We start from the raw sequence: 16,942 nt of genomic DNA on the forward strand, positions 1-16,942 counted from the left end.
GCCCGGAGAGAGAAGTTAGCAATTGTACCAAGCACAATATCTTCACTTCGTTTACGGAAGCCAATACATTTGCTGATGCATTAAAAGTGATGATTTATTGAGAATAAGCAAGGGTGTTCAGAAACTGCAAAGCCGGACTGGAAGTTTCGTACAAAAAATGTAGTCAACTACAAACATGCAGGATGTGAAAGAAAGTATTACATACACTACCTGGCTGAAAGTATGAGGACACTTTCAATCAGGTAGTGTACGTAACAGTTCCTTTAAACATTCTGTATGTTTGTAGTTGACTACATTTTTTGTACGAAGCTTCCAATTTGCTTATGCGGTTTCTCAGTTCCCACCATCACTCTTAATGTAACAACCAACGTACTGTCTTCCGTAGCCGGCCGGTGTGGCCGTGCGGTTTAGACGCTTCAGTCTGGAACCGCGTGACCGCTACGGTCGCAGGTTCGAATCCTGCCTCGGGCATAGATGTGTGTGATGTCCTTAGGTTAGTTAGGTTTAATTAGTTCTAAGTTCTAGGCGACTGATGGCCTCAGCAGTTAAGTCGCATAGTGCTCAGAACCATTTGAACCATTTTTTTTTGTCTTCCGTAAACGAACGGAAGATATTGTGCTTGGTACAACTGCTAACTTCTCTCGAAACTGAAAGACTGTTGTGGTGACCAGTGCTGAATCATAAGAAGGAACGATTTGCTCCGTCTGTCCTTTCTCTAATTATTTTCTCTGACTGTCGTAGAATCACTGACACCGATGGTACCATCTTGTTTTGGCAAAAAGTATCTTTGGAGGGAAACATAAATGAACAATGTGATTTACCTAAACTTATTCTTGCCCATCAGTTATAGTCCAAAGAATGATCGCATTCTGCTGCAAAACAGTTCCTATTTTTTTTTAAATCAATGTTTATAGATTTTTTGCAGACCTATTAACTGTGACATAAATAAATGAATGTAGCTGGAGCTGATTATATCAATTAAGAAAGTCGATCAAGGTATACCTTTTAGGTTCAGTAGTTCGCATACTGCAAATGTAACTATTATGGTGGCACTAGATATCTATGCAAACCCTACCTGGAAGCTGAATTCGCAAATAGCAGACTCAAAGTGTTGACTGTAATTCACAAATGGTTGATTAAACTGAGAATTCTACCGTATACATCAACACACATCTCTATGAAAACTTTAAAGTCTCTGAATGATCTCACTCGTAAAAAATTTTTAAGTCGGGATGTGAATTAACTGACTAAAAATCGAAGTTCCAAATGTTGCATCAGAGGACCACTTGCCGCCCAAAAAACTATCATAGAAAAGTCACAAACTCGCATCTTCGAGACGAAGATCCCCTCTCTTTCTGGTCTGAATCCAAGTCTTTCTCCCGCCTTGGCTACCAATCACTTCTTACTATAACTTGTCCCCTCCACTTGTTTTAGGTTGCTTCAAATTTTCTGCCGCTATCTTCTCTTCCCTACCATGTCACTCCGTCCCAGTGACGTGTATTGCATTACAATTTTATACAACTTTTGAACCATTTAGCCAACGTTAATTGAAATAGTTTCATAACATATCGCGCTCGCACGCTGGTCAAGATGAGATCAAACAGTATACATTCAAAATTAATATCTACTCATGAAATATTACGACAACGTGAATATTTTGTTTCTAACCAAATAAGAAACAGTCTACACAGTTTTAATACTTACTCCTGACACTGAAGTTTAAAAAATGATGTGATTTAGTTTTGCATGGTGTGGTGTCACCATGGTACAAAATTAGGTCAAACGTACACATTGGGTAACTTAGGTAGATGGCTATGCGGACGAACCAGGAAATGAACGTTTTTAACAGGTAGCATCCACCTTCGGGGAGTTATAAATCTCATCCAGTATAGAACCTCAATTGTTATGACAAAATCAAGAGCCAGACGTGTTTGCTGTTCAGTGTTCTATTGAAATGATTCTAGTTTCATATGCATAAGGGCTGAGTTCGAATAGCACTATCGACAAGATTTTGTAACAAGCACAAACTGAGTCTCTTAATTTCTGGTAACGCTATTTGAACAACGAAGACTGGCAGCGTGTTTCGAAACAACATTAAACACGACATTCCTTCGTTACGTGATGAGGGAGAGTCGGTATAGGCTGGGCCGTAACAGACACGGAAATTGCAACAAGTAGAAACTCTGTCACCACTAAGTTTTCCTTCAGCAGAAATTTTAATTTTTTAATCAGCCAGTCGTAATGTAAAGTCTTAGGGCGTCTCTTATCTCGAGATATTGAAAATATTTGTGCTGGACGGAGATTCTAAACAGATCTCCCCTTTCGCGGGATTTGACCTCTTCGATAAGATATATTTACATCGTTTCGTTTTTCTTCGAAAGATTCCAACTTTCTCAATGGTCCCCGAGAGAAGGGTGTCTGTGTTCATAGCCTTGTCCGGTATAACACTGTTCATCACGTTATCTTAAGCTGTAGCTTGCGCACACCAAGCTGCAGGTGGAAAATTATCTTGATTTTGTATCGTCTCTCCATGAGTTGTCAGAAATAACGATTCGTGCCTGTTTCGGCTACCAGTCCGACACACAGTATTTTTTTAAGTACATCATTTCAAGTTCAAATAGGCCGCTTTTAGCTAATGGCCAAACTAACGCAATAGTTAACGTCCCGTAGTCAACAACGATGGTAAGTGTGGTGTTTGATTCCCAGTGAGCTCAGATCCTTTTATTACGTTATTTCCAGTTCAGACACACGCACATCTCATTACTGCTGAAATAACCCAGTATGGGACGTCTTTTCGTAGCTAGAAAACGACGGAAATTGGTGCTAGACTTGAATTCCAGTAAAGCAAAACTTCTTCGTCCCCTCATTTCAGTTTCTCATCTCAGTACTGGAAAAACCCTCCATATTTGACATTTGATTGCGCTTATTTAAGAATAAGGTTAGGTACTGGGATCGAATCCCTTTACTAGACAGACTTTACGTCATGTCATTTGAAGTTTAAACGTGCGCAAACTTTGTTACTTGTGAATCAAACCATATTTAAAATCATTTGGGTTAGTTACCAGGAAGTGTAGTTACTGGGTACGAGTCCCACGTCCCGGTCCACCAAAAATTTTCGTAGTTTATTTTCAAGTTGAAACATCCTTTTGAATTGTAGTTTATTGTAATAAATTTGAGTTTACAAGCATTGAGGACTTGCTCATGTGAAATAACTAGCTTTCTAATATTTGCTATGTCCTGGTATTAATTTACTTCAGTATTTAATGTTGAAAAGAACAGTGACCTGTAGTGGTCTTTTATGGTTACCATATTGTATACTCAAATGACTGAGTATAATACCTGCAGAACGGTTACGTCACGTAGGTTGCTTGCAGTTCAGGTTGTTCAGACACCCTGAAACACGACAGTACAGTAAGGGTTCTGATGTCTCAAGCACGAGTGCCTTCATAGGTGACAACAGTGAACCCAGGCAGACCGGTGGTGGTTTGTGATTCTGTTTGTCTAATCAGAAGAGAATGGCTTTAGTGGCTGGTCCATAAAAAATGCTGCCTTAGTCCAGAAGAAGGTTTCGAGGTAGGTTCATCACTGCCGGGTCCGCTCCTCATTAGAAAGATTGCAAGAGGGCTACGACGCGTTCGTATTTTTCTGTTGTTGTACTACAGTGAGCGGCGCAACGTAGCTTATTATCATCTGTGAAATCCAAGTACTTAGGTATCTTTCCAGTCGGAGCGTGTATTGTCTCTATCTGATGCGCCTAAGTGGAAGAATTCGATGTTACGAACATAGAGATAGTACAGTACATCTGAAAAAATTGTATCAACAGATTTTGCTCCAACCACCGCAGTTTTCAGTGACTCGTAACAGAGACTTAATTTTTTAATGTTTGTTCGAGTTAAATGATAAATTTCGCCGGCTTACACTCTGCTCCGACGAGAAATATAGCAGTGGGAGTTGAGAACATTGTGAGGAGATAGATTATCAAACTAATTAAAAGAGTTTTCCTTGTTTGCATGCTTAAGCAATACGAAACGTTTCTTTGAGTCGTAACAATTGTGCAATAATCTAGAAACGCATTTGTCTTAAACTAGCTGTATATATGACGAACGGGGGAATGTAGTGCGGGACAATACGCTGAGAATGTGGGTTTCGCGGGAGGCGTGCCAGAGATAAATCCCTGCAGTTGCGCAATCCTCTGTGTCCTCGGTGGCTCAGATGGATAGAGCGTCTGCCATGTAAGCAGGAGATCCCGGGTTCGAGTCCCGGTCAGGGCACACGCTTTCATTTGTCCCCGTTGACGTATGTCAACGCCTGTAAGCAGCTAAGGGTGTTCATTTCATTGTAACGGAATCCTGGTTGGGGAATGACAGATTCTACTATCGACTTACATTTCCATTTATGTTTCCTTTGACTTTTCAAAATTATTGTAGAAGATACTGAAATACATGAAATGCAGTCAGCTGTATGACTATATATATATATATATATATATATATATATATATATATATATACTCCTGGAAATTGAAATAAGAACACCGTGAATTCATTGTCCCAGGAAGGGGAAACTTTATTGACACATTCCTGGGGTCAGATACATCACATGATCACACTGACAGAACCACAGGCACATAGACACAGGCAACAGAGCATGCACAATGTCGGCACTAGTACAGTGTATATCCACCTTTCGCAGCAATGCAGGCTGCTATTCTCCCATGGAGACGATCGTAGAGATGCTGGATGTAGTCCTGTGGAACGGCTTGCCATGCCATTTCCACCTGGCGCCTCAGTTGGACCAGCGTTCGTGCTGGACGTGCAGACCGCGTGAGACGACGCTTCATCCAGTCCCAAACATGCTCAATGGGGGACAGATCCGGAGATCTTGCTGGCCAGGGTAGTTGACTTACACCTTCTAGAGCACGTTGGGTGGCACGGGATACATGCGGACGTGCATTGTCCTGTTGGAACAGCAAGTTCCCTTGCCGGTCTAGGAATGGTAGAACGATGGGTTCGATGACGGTTTGGATGTACCGTGCACTATTCAGTGTCCCCTCGACGATCACCAGTGGTGTACGGCCAGTGTAGGAGATCGCTCCCCACACCATGATGCCGGGTGTTGGCCCTGTGTGCCTCGGTCGTATGCAGTCCTGATTGTGGCGCTCACCTGCACGGCGCCAAACACGCATACGACCATCATTGGCACCAAGGCAGAAGCGACTCTCATCGCTGAAGACGACACGTCTCCATTCGTCCCTCCATTCACGCCAGTCGCGACACCACTGGAGGCGGGCTGCACGATGTTGGGGCGTGAGCGGAAGACGGCCTAACGGTGTGCGGGACCGTAGCCCAGCTTCATGGAGACGGTTGCGAATGGTCCTCGCCGATACCCCAGGAGCAACAGTGTCCCTGATTTGCTGGGAAGTGGCGGTGCGGTCCCCTACGGCACTGCGTAGTATCCTACGGTCTTGGCGTGCATCCGTGCGTCGCTGCGGTCCGGTCCCAGGTCGACGGGCACGTGCACCTTCCGCCGACCACTGGCGACAACATCGATGTACTGTGGAGACCTCACGCCCCACGTGTTGAGCAATTCGGCGGTACGTCCACCCGGCCTCCCGCATGCCCACTATACGCCCTCGCTCAAAGTCCGTCAACTGCACATACGGTTCACGTCCACGCTGTCGCGGCATGCTACCAGTGTTGAAGACTGCGATGGAGCTCCGTATGCCACGGCAAACTGGCTGACACTGACGGCGGCGGTGCACAAATGCTGCGCAGCTAGCGCCATTCGACGGCCAACACCGCGGTTCCTGATGTGTCCGCTGTGCCGTGCGTGTGATCATTGCTTGTACAGCCCTCTCGCAGTGTCCGGAGCAAGTATGGTGGGTCTGACACACCGGTGTCAATGTGTTCTTTTTTCCATTTCCAGGAATATATATATATATATATATATATATATATATATATATATATATATATATATATATAGGGAGAGGGGTTTTCTATGTTTGATGGAAAAAATAATGACTTCATTTCTTCTACCTCTCGTATACGGAAACGGAATAGTAAATTAAAAACAAACGCATCGCCCGGGAATCGAACCCGGGCTCCCTACCAAGTGGTTTTCTTTTTTATATGGCCAGTAGCAGGACGGAGGAGGCAAGACGGGCTGGGGCAGCGTACCATCACATTTTTTTGTTCTAATATAATAAGCAACATAAACAAGGGAGCCATACGCCAAAAATTATGACGATAATGTGAACTAAAAAGGGCCATCTCGGCCGCTGGGATCACCTTATCGAAGCGAGCGGCAAGTAAGAAGCGGTCGTCATTACTTCTCTTTGGCTGTCCATGCAAAACTTACGCCTAGCCCCACACTTACGTATGCCGTCGTTCCTGCGTCACAACCTGTACCCGTAGATACATTATGTAGTTCCGTACAGCAAAGTCGGTGACTGGTATTGGGGGATAAATACAATACCGTTGCGCCTGTGTTGTTAAGAAGAACGACGCAATGTTCCTTCTGACACGCATGTTATCCGAAGGAACATTGCGTCGTACTTCTTGACAACTCAGGCACTGCAATAACATAGCTATAAAAGTATTTCTTTCAGGTATTTCATTTCTTGTACTTTCCACATGTCCGCCCAAAAAGAGTTCTTCTTTCATTTCTAAGACTTAAAAACACTAATTGACGTCGATAATCCACAAATACGTCTAGACGATTGTGGAATTATTCCAGCTATAGGCTCTTTACGTGCACCCGAATGATGAGCAGTTGAGTAAGAGGTAACTGTAATGCTTGGCAGCCAGTCTCTTGGCATCTCGCCGAATAGTTTGCCCGGCTTGTCACGTGACCATGACGTTGTCAGACACTATGTTGGCCATCTGTGCGCCACTCGCGCACTGGATATGAGATCACAGCACATTCGGTCACGGCCGTATGACCATAAAACCGTACGGCAGAGTCACAGAATCGGTGGTGGCCCTATTTTTTAATTTAATTAGTGTTATGTCTAGCGCTTCCAGCGAGGTCAACTGTCATGGTTATCATGCTGGTGACAGTCAGCTACTGCTACTGTATAACAGACGAGAGCCTGTTCAGAAATCGCCTAGGACTGAAGTCTGGAAATAACAGTATTAATGCCGTATACAGGATAACAATCGTAAATGTGGGACAATAGAGTAATCGCAAATGGAACTTACTAGGCGATTTCCTAAGGCTGTACTTTCACCACCATTGACCATATAGGTATAAAGCGAAGAACAGCTCAGTAAGTGAAGTTGATAGTTCTTACATCGACCTTTCAGAAGCACGCATTGTGGTCTTTGCGTAACACGACAGGCATAAAGACCATACTCTCTTTCTCATAAAGCGTCTCTACTAGATCTTCCGGATCTTATGCGACGTCCTTTGTGGCTTTGTTAACTCTAGCGTCACTGAAAGTAGAGAGGTGTAAGCTGAACTCCGGCTTGGCGAAACGCTGACGAAAAAAATAATGCACTTAAATGACCAGTTAACGGGTTGGTTATGTGAAGCAGATAAATAATCTCTGCTAATATGCGACCAGCGTATTGCTTTGGCATACTGTCACAGATTTATGTACTCCAGGGGGTTCGTATATCAGCTGTGGAAGACTAGTCTTCTTGAACAGTGAAGCCCAGTTCCTCCTCGCCCACCAGTGCTAGCTGTAGGTCTGACCTACGTTGAAACATATGTAGGTTCTGGCATTTCGGCCCAGTCCAAGTTCGTAGAAATAGCACACGTTTGTTCCGTGAATATGTTTGATGTTGTGACAGCTCCTGTTGCATGTTGATTTCCACGCTTTCCAACACATTGATGATGATGATTGGTGTGTGGGGCACTCAACTGCATGGTTATCAGCGCCCGTACAAATTCCCAACCTTTGCTCAGTCCAATCTCTCCACTCTCAGGAATGATGGTGAAATGATGAGGACAACACAAACACCCAGTCATCTCGAGGCAGGCGAAAATCCCTGACCCCGCCGGGAATCTAACCCGGGACCCCGTGCTCAGGAAGCGAGAACGCGACCGCGAGATCACGAGCTGCGGACTGATTACAATACATTATCCAATCGCTCTCAGGCCAGTACGTAAGACACACTTTAAATACTTACAAATAAATCTATTATAAGAACGTATTATATTACACTAGTTGACTCTCACTACTTCGTTAAAATTGGAGAATCTCTTACTCAGTGTTTATAATATTGTTCATATGTACTAAATGTTCAGTTTCACATAACATTTACTTACACACATGGCAAAAAAAGAACTGGGGAGGAATTCCACAAAATGCATAAAGTCTACCTGCATACAAATACGCAAGAAAGGAGAGAAGAAAAAGACAATACTTATGAGGATGATGCGTAGCTATATGTCTGTCTTCACACAAATATCCAAACAAGGATCCAACAAGACGACATATTCAGTTACACGGATTTGCATGTTACAGATATGGCACAATTGTGTGAAAGTAATGTAGGAGACATTACAAAGCAGTAGCATGCAATGCTAAACACTAAATTTTGGGCCGGCCGGAGTGGCCGAGCGGTTCTAGGCGCTACAGTCAGGAACCGCGCGCCCGCTACGGCCGCATGTTTGAATCCTGCCTCGGGCATGGATGTGTTTAATTTCCTTAGGTTAGTTCTAAGTTCTAGGGAACTGATGACCTCAGAAGTTAAGTCCCATAGTGCTCAGAGCAATTTTGGTTTCCTTTAATGAACCGGTATTCAGCCAACATGTCGTTTTCCTACAGTTTGTGAAACATTTTTTATTCATATGACCATTTTCTCACAGGTTTCATGACCGTTGAAAGTAGTTGTATTGGTTTTACTCCAACATTTCTGCTGTGGATTCTTTGTTACTTGTTCTATATAAAAATTCCTTTTAGTATTATGCCATTTGTAATCTGTTTTCTGCTTTTTTGTCATGATGGCTAAGAACATATACAACTAATGCAAGGACTATGCTTTTCAACCGGTAGCAAATATTTCTGCTACAACTTATTAAATGGGTCAAGTGATTTAATCACTTTTAAACACATACTTCATCAACGATGCTCGAAAATGTCGCTGCAATTCCGAGTTGATAATAAGAACTGAACATCAGAGTACACGCATACATACATATCATAAAATCTGATGTACGTATATATGTATGCATGTGAATACGTCCCACAAAATGAGATAAAAAAGTTGGTAGAGCACGCGCCCGCGAAAGGTAAACGTCCCGAGTTCGAGACTCGGTCCGGCATACAGTTTTAATCTGCCAGGGAACTTCATATCAGCGCACACTCCACTGCCAAGTGAAAATCTCATTCTAGCAACTTTAAACATAATGTCAAACCTTTCCGAAACTTTTTCTCGCTACTCACCCCCACAAAATGATGAAAGCATAAAAGTTTATAGTTTTTACCCTTTCGTTGTCCATGCAGTAAAACACCCGCATGAGTTATTACGTATTAATTTATTTCATCTTTACCACTATCTGTATTCGTGACACATTTTGCAGATACTCTTCAAATATATCGCTGAATGTATCAGAAAAATTATATCACTGTATGAAATATACTTCAGAAGATAGTCGTTTGACGTAATAAACACTGAGATGTGTGAAAAACTGCAGCACTGTAACACCACCGACTGCGAATTTTACTGTTGGCACTAGACACACTGGCAGATGACGTTCACCGGGCATTAGCCATACCCACGCCCTGCCATCGGATCGCCACATTGTGTACCGTGATCCGTCACTCCACACAACGCTTTTCCACTTTTCAGTCGCCCAATGTTTACACTCCTTACACCAGGGGAGGCGTCGTTTGGCATTTTCCGGCGTGATATGTGGCTTAAGAGAAGCCGCTAGACCATGAAATCCAAGTTTTCTCACCTCGCGCCTAACTGTCATAGTACTTGCAGTGGATTCTGATGCAGTTTAAAATTCCTGTCGGCATAGATGTCTGCCTATTACAGATCACGACCCACTTCAACTGTCGATGGTCTCTGTCAGTCAACAGACGAGGTCCGCCTGTACGCTTTTGTACTGTACATGTCCCTTCACGTTTCCACTTCATTATCACATCGGATACAGTGGACCTACGGATATTTACGAATGTGGGAATCTCGCATACAGACGTATGACACAAGTGACACCCAGTCACCTGGCCACGTTCGAAGTCCGTCAGTTCCGCGGAGCGCCCCATTCTGTCTCTCACGATGTCTAATAACTACTGAGGTCGGTGATATGGAGTACGCAGTAGATGGCAGCAGAATGCACCTAATGTGAAAAACGTATGTTCTTGGGGGTGTCAGGATACCTTTGGTCACATAGTGTGTGTGTGTACAAATACTTATGAAATATGTTAAATGTATCTGAAATATATGTGATATTTGCATACGCAAGCAAAGCCACTGGTAAAAAGTTCATTCGAAACTTATGGAACAATTTCAACCATATTAGATAGATATGGTCTGTTCGTTACAATATGACAAGAATACTGTGGGGGTAAGAACTACCAGCCTCATATTGGTGTGTGAGTGTGATAACGTGGACAGAGAAGGACAGACAGAGAGGGGGATGCAGGAAATGGGCACAGATAGCGGCAAGAGACAAATGGTGGGCAAATGGACAAAGAAAAGGGAAGGGAGGAGATGGACAGAGAAAGGAAAGAGGAGGAGATAGACAGAAACAGGAAGAGGAAGAGATAGGGAGAGACAGAGAAAAGGGGGAAACGAAGAGAGAAAGGAAAGAGGAAGAGATGAGAAGCGTAAGGGAGAAGAGGAGATGGACAGAGAGGGGGGAAGACGAGATGGACAAAGAAAAGGGTAGGAGGAGATGGAATTAGCGAAGGGAGGACGAGATGGACAGAGAGGGGTGGGGGAGTAGATTGACGGGGAGAAAGGAAGAGGAGGTGGACAGAGAGAGGGGCATGAGGAGACGGAGAGAAAGGGGATGAAGAAGGACATGGACAGAGAGAGGGGGAAGGAGGAGATGGACTATTAGAAAATTGGAATAAATACGTACCCAGGCCACGCCGGCTTTTCAGATAGTAAACATACTCGTACAAAAGGGTTGGTTATAAAGTTTACATATACATCTATACATCTCGAACCACTGTCACGTGAGTTGGTGATAGTATCTCTTGTCGTACCACGTATTAAGATTTCTCTCTGTCATATTCACGGGTGGATCAGCAGAAGAGCGACTGCTTGTACAACACTGTGCGAGTTTTTACTTACCTCATTCTACCTGCACGATCTTTGATACGGAAAGAGCTAAATACCATTTGTGGTTTTAGACCTGAAAAGCAATTCTTTAAGTTTCTTAAGTAAGTTACGCTCAATACCGCCATTTTACAGATTACAATTCTGGGGCCTCTAGCGGTAGCGAAGGAGGAAAAGTCGAGCAAGTAATATGCATGGCATTTAGTACCTCAACCGATACAGAGAACAGGATTAAAAATTCGGATGTATTACTCATTTCACGGTCAGCTGACGGAAGCGGTAGAACATTTGTAAGCATGTTTCTTATGGAAACAGTCGATTTAGCACAAGGGATGCTCTCGCACCGGCCGGTGTGGACGAGCGGTTCTAGGCACTTCAGTCTGGAACCGCGCGAACCTACGGTCGCATGTTCGAATCCTGCCTCGGGCATGGATGTGTGTGATGTCCTTAGGTTAGTTAGGTTTACGTAGTTCTAAGTTGTAGGGGGACTGATGACCTCAGATGTTAAGTCCCATAGTGCTCAGAGCCATTTGATGTTCTCGCTCCGTTACATTTCCCATGCAGTGCCTTCGTGTGGCGGAAGTACTCTTCCGCAACAGCGTTCTGAGAGCTGCCACACAATGCTTCCATATCATTCCATACAGCCCCGTTACGTTACATTCCTCTAGAACTTATATGTGAATAAATAAACAAACAAGAAATAAAATCTCCTATTACGATGACACTCATTTTTATGTCACGGTATTTGAGTTTAACCGTGGTTAAATTTTTGAACATGGTCTGTAGGCAATAGCTTACATTATTATTCATAAGTCAGCACTCATTATTAAACTGAAACGCAGTCTGATTATAAATTTTTTGAACGAGTGCATACAGAGGAGCACTTTGAGAATGTTGACATTTCTTGCATAACAATAACAACTTCACAGACTTCATCAATCTGTGACGAATCCTGCTTGTAATAATGCCTGAAACTATGGTTCCTCATTTTACAGTACGACCCAGCATACAATCCAAAATAATGTCGGGGATATTTAATAGTTTGCTATATCAGAATATAGTTTTTTATATACTGTAATTTTCTTTGTACGTTTGTCAAAATTAGCTTCACATCGTTCATTTCTTGTAGATTACATGAGTTCACGACAAGCTTGTTTTGGCATATGTGCCATAAAATGTTCGTCTACTCTAGATGGATGATGTCGATAAATCATTTATGGGCGTCACTCTGCCGAAAAGAATACACTTGATAATAGCACCCATGTCAGAAGAATCATGTCGTAAACTTAGGCAATCAACAAGAAACAAACGTTTTGCAGGGAATATTGTCTAAAGTGTAAATAAGATTTATTATTATGCAAGCTGCAGGCCCAGTAGAGAAGAAGTCATTTTAACATATGTAGTGCTTTTATTATTTATGTGAACATTTTGAGAGAACTTTTTTTTTCTTATACACTATTATATACTGCGGTATTTATGTGAGTCATGTCATTTAGCTTTTGAATGGACAAATTTACACTGAGATTAACGGTCTTCGATACGTAAGCTAATTGTATATTTCTTCTCTTCAAGGGAAAGGAAACTATTGTATGCCAGTGGGACGATGTAATTGACCACTGCGTTCAAAGGTGATGTGCAAGCGAGGCGGCCAACCACATGTGTGTAGCTTTCCGCTCCCCGCTCGTCACAGAAAGGAGAGTTTGCAGTGGCCCCGCCAACGTATACATTGAAGTGCATATCATTAGAGGGCCTTTCTCGTCGAAGATTAGTTTGCAAAGTGACTGCAGGCATGTTCACATTTGACCAGAAGCCGCATGCACTATGCAACGCCAGGAATGTACACTGCAATGACACACCACGCCTTTCGCCGCTAACCAGCTACCAGCAGCCCGTCGCCTAACCAACCACAAGCAACCAGTCGCGTGTATATGTGCTGGTGCAAACAGCGACCACCAGGCCCGGTCGTGCCTGCATGCTTCCATTCTCGCCTACCTTCAGCCATCGATCTTTTGAAACTGCGACGTTGTGATTACAAAAATGGTTCAAATGGCTCTGAGCACTATGGGACTCGACTGCTGTGGTCATAAGTCACCTAGAACTTAGAACTACTTAAACCTAACTAACCTAAGGACATCACACACATCCAGGCCCGAGGCAGGATTCGAACCTGCGACCGTAGCGGTCGTGCGGTTCCAGACTGTAGCGCCTTTAACCGCTCGGCCACTCCGGCCGGCTTTGTGATTACAAAGTTTGCCAGTCGTTGACGTCCTTGCTTCTTACTGAGTGGTACCAACCGAACAGTACAATTTCGTTCACTCTCGTCGCGTCGCTAGCCCACTTACTTTTTATTGGGCATTTATTGAATTCCGTAAAGTGCGAGACATGTAACTGATGACGTAATTGGTCGAGCTACACTTGGAACAACGCCATCAGCACGTCCTCCTCCATGTATTAGACAGTACATTAATAAAGAGCGTTTTCATATTTTAATAGTTTCACATACTGAGAGACATCAGACGCATAGGGTGTGCGATATTCCTACAGAAATCGATTAAGAATTCCACTAATTCGGAAGAATATACCGCTGGTAATCGTCCCAGACAAAAGTGAAATGTAGGCATTACTACAGATACTTTAAAAAGGACCCTGTTAACAGTTGAGTTGATCTGACGTCTTTTTCCTCGACATACACGTAACGAATGTGCTTGTGACGAGACTGCGTAGTTTAGGGTTCAGTTTATTCTGTTTTATTTTCGTAGGGAATATTTTCATATAAGAATATTTCGTATCACGAAAGTATTTTTCTTTTGTTTATGTTTTTATTGATTGGTAATAATTTAAAAACCTTTTATGTAGCAATAAAGACATGTAAAAAAGCTCTGACTTCCGCTTGTTGCGACTTCTAAAGAAATTTGTAGCTGAAAAGATTTTGAACCTACTTGAAGAGATTTCGCTGCCGTCGATGGTTATTATCCAGACCGCCACAGCCTTACTCCAAAGATGTAATATACTCAAATAGATCGTGGATAAAAGGAGGAAACGTGGAAAAATGTAAAAATTCAAACAGAAACTGCATTTCAAATCTTGGGGCCAGAAATCTTCATCTTTACCCTCTATTCAGTAGATCTATGTTTTTCCTAGCTGTCGCTTTGTTGTGAAGTTTCCCCAGTTCATTCAGATTAGTGTTTTTGAGACACTCAAATGACATGTTAATAGCTGTCGTCTTTCAAAACAAGCAACATTAGAAGACATTGCCGTTATTACAGTTCTCTTCATCTAGTTCCTTTTTTTGTTCGCCTATACGTCAGTTTTCGATTGCCAGAACTCGGCATTCTTTTAGGTATGTAGTGTGGCTCATTTACACTGTCCAGTCACATTAATGTGACCACCACTCGAAAGCCTGAATAACCAACTTCTGCAGCACGGACCGCTTCGATATGTTCAGGAAGAGAGTCAATGACGTAGATACGGACAGGGATGTGGAGCCATGCCGACTCCAATGCCGTGGTCAGCTGCACTGGATTTCTAGGTTGAGGATCCACTGCACGAACTGCCCGATCGAGGTGGTTCGACATATTCTCGATTGGGTTTAAGTCGGGGGAGTTTGGTGGCCACGGGAGTACGGTAAAATCACCCTGATGCTCTTAGAACCACACATGTACACTGCGAGCTGTTTGACAATGATGCGTCCCTTTGGATCGAAACGATGCAAGATGCAGCGCAAGTGGCTATGGAGTGGAACAGAAAAATGTGCAAGGGCAGTTATGTACACCGACAATATTTTAATTCAGATTACAATTAACAAACAATCTTTCCAGTTGATTAGAAAGCAGCTTTAAAAGTAAAAATATTTTTCTGTCTCCAAGACAATAAAATGTCGACTACAAACTTCGAACCTTAAAGTAATTAATAACAAGGTACTCAGTCAGTCAGCCCTTTCAAATAGTCAAAGGTTATCTCCACAGTATCCTAGAACAATAAATGAAAAACCTTGTTCACAGCTGCAGGTTTTAAATACAGTAGTTAAAAAAATTATCCCAGAACGATAACTATGATAAAGGTGCAACTAAACTGTAGGGCTCAAATAATTTCTAATTTTACCTTATGCATTATTAATGGCAAAACTTGGGCAAAATTAGTTTTTAAATAGCTAGACATTTTTATTCTAGAATGATAATAATAATAAAGCTGCACTTGAGCGAAAGGGGCTCAAACAATTAATAACGATACCCAACATAATCAAAGTTAGGTAAATCAGTCTTTAAACAGAAACAAAAATCCCAGGACAATAATAATAACAAATCTGCTCTTAAAGAGGAGGCCTGAAATAATTAATGCTCTCACGCCATACAGTAATGATGGCAGAAGCTTATGCAAAATCAGTATTTAAATAGTTGGAAATTCAAATAGAATACCAGCTGATCACGTCGCCTCCAGACGAGATACGCATCACAGCGCCACTAAACAGGCTCTGGCAGGATATCACAAACAGAATCACATCTATAACACTCTAAGTTTGACCATTAGCGACCGATAATGGAACAGGTGTAATTCAAACATAGGTGTACATATACAGAACATAGCATCAAGTACTTACCTTTCCCTTCTTTCTTTTTTGTTTAGGCACTGGATGGAAACAGCGAAGGTGCCGGACACAAGAGTCAGCGAGGGCGGTCACGTCACAAACAAACTTACTAACAATTATGGCGATAATAATAACAGTAGTGTTGACAGTACGATACCAGGGCGTCACTACGCCAAACAGACCGGTCCACGGGAACCGGTATTGACATGTTCCCAAAAGAAACAAATACTCTTATATATAGAGCTGTCAACAAGCTAACGCATGTATCCGACCCACCCTAAGAAAACTTTGTAATTTACGGCAAGAACGAAGTCAGCACACTCTAGGCGAAATTTAGGTTTCAAACATGTTCAAATGTGTGTGAAATCTTATGGGACTTAACTGCTAAGGACATCAGTCCCTAAGCTTACACACTACTTAACCTAAATTATCTTAAGGACAAACACGTACACCCATGCCCGAGGGAGGACTCGATCCTCCGCCGGGACCAGCCGCACAGATTTACGTTTCAAGACAACACTATAATATATATTAATGAGGCACTAGCCCGAAAAATGTTACCTTGCAAGAGTGAAACTTAAAACACCAGTCCGCCGCTCGTGGTCTCGCGGTAGCGTTCTCGCTTTCCGAGCACGGGGTCCCGGGTTCGATTCCCGGCGGGGTCAGGGATTTTCACCTGCCTCGAGATGACTGGGTGTTTGTGTTGTCCTCATCATTTCATCATCATCCAGGAAAGTGGCGAAATTGGACTGAGCAAAGGTTGGGAAATTGTACGGGCGCTGAAAACCACGCAGTTGAGCGCCCCACAAACCAAACATCATCATCACTTAAAACACCAATCATAAATAACTGCTTTTAAATTCACACAAGACAATTGAATCCCCAGTGATAAAGAACAATAAAACTAGCTTCGCTAAAGGACATTTAAAAAATTTAAGAACCTCGCTCGTGTTGCCTAGCGTCACCGTACAATACACTTTCGCATTAATTCAAGCAATTGCGACGGAACATGTAACCAATAGCCACAACAACCAGGAGTGACCAGGGCAACAACTATTTCACACAATGAATGCAGCTAGCTCACCACCGGTGCTTCGCACGGTGAGTTCTCATT

General features: G+C 42.9%; 1 protein-coding gene and 1 non-coding gene across 2 annotated transcripts in view; both read left to right on the forward strand.

Annotated features, from left to right (window-relative positions):
* Positions 1 to 16,942, forward strand: part of LOC126184468 (uncharacterized) — an 818,298-nt gene that overhangs the window by 18,587 nt on the left and 782,769 nt on the right. The gene's annotated exons all lie outside the window — the stretch shown is intronic.
* Positions 4,197 to 4,271, forward strand: Trnat-ugu (transfer RNA threonine (anticodon UGU)). Its single transcript has one exon. It is a non-coding gene; the product is annotated as a tRNA-Thr (tRNA).

The sequence above is a fragment of the Schistocerca cancellata genome, chromosome 4, assembly GCF_023864275.1.
Source record: "Schistocerca cancellata isolate TAMUIC-IGC-003103 chromosome 4, iqSchCanc2.1, whole genome shotgun sequence".
NCBI lineage: Eukaryota > Metazoa > Arthropoda > Insecta > Orthoptera > Acrididae > Schistocerca > Schistocerca cancellata.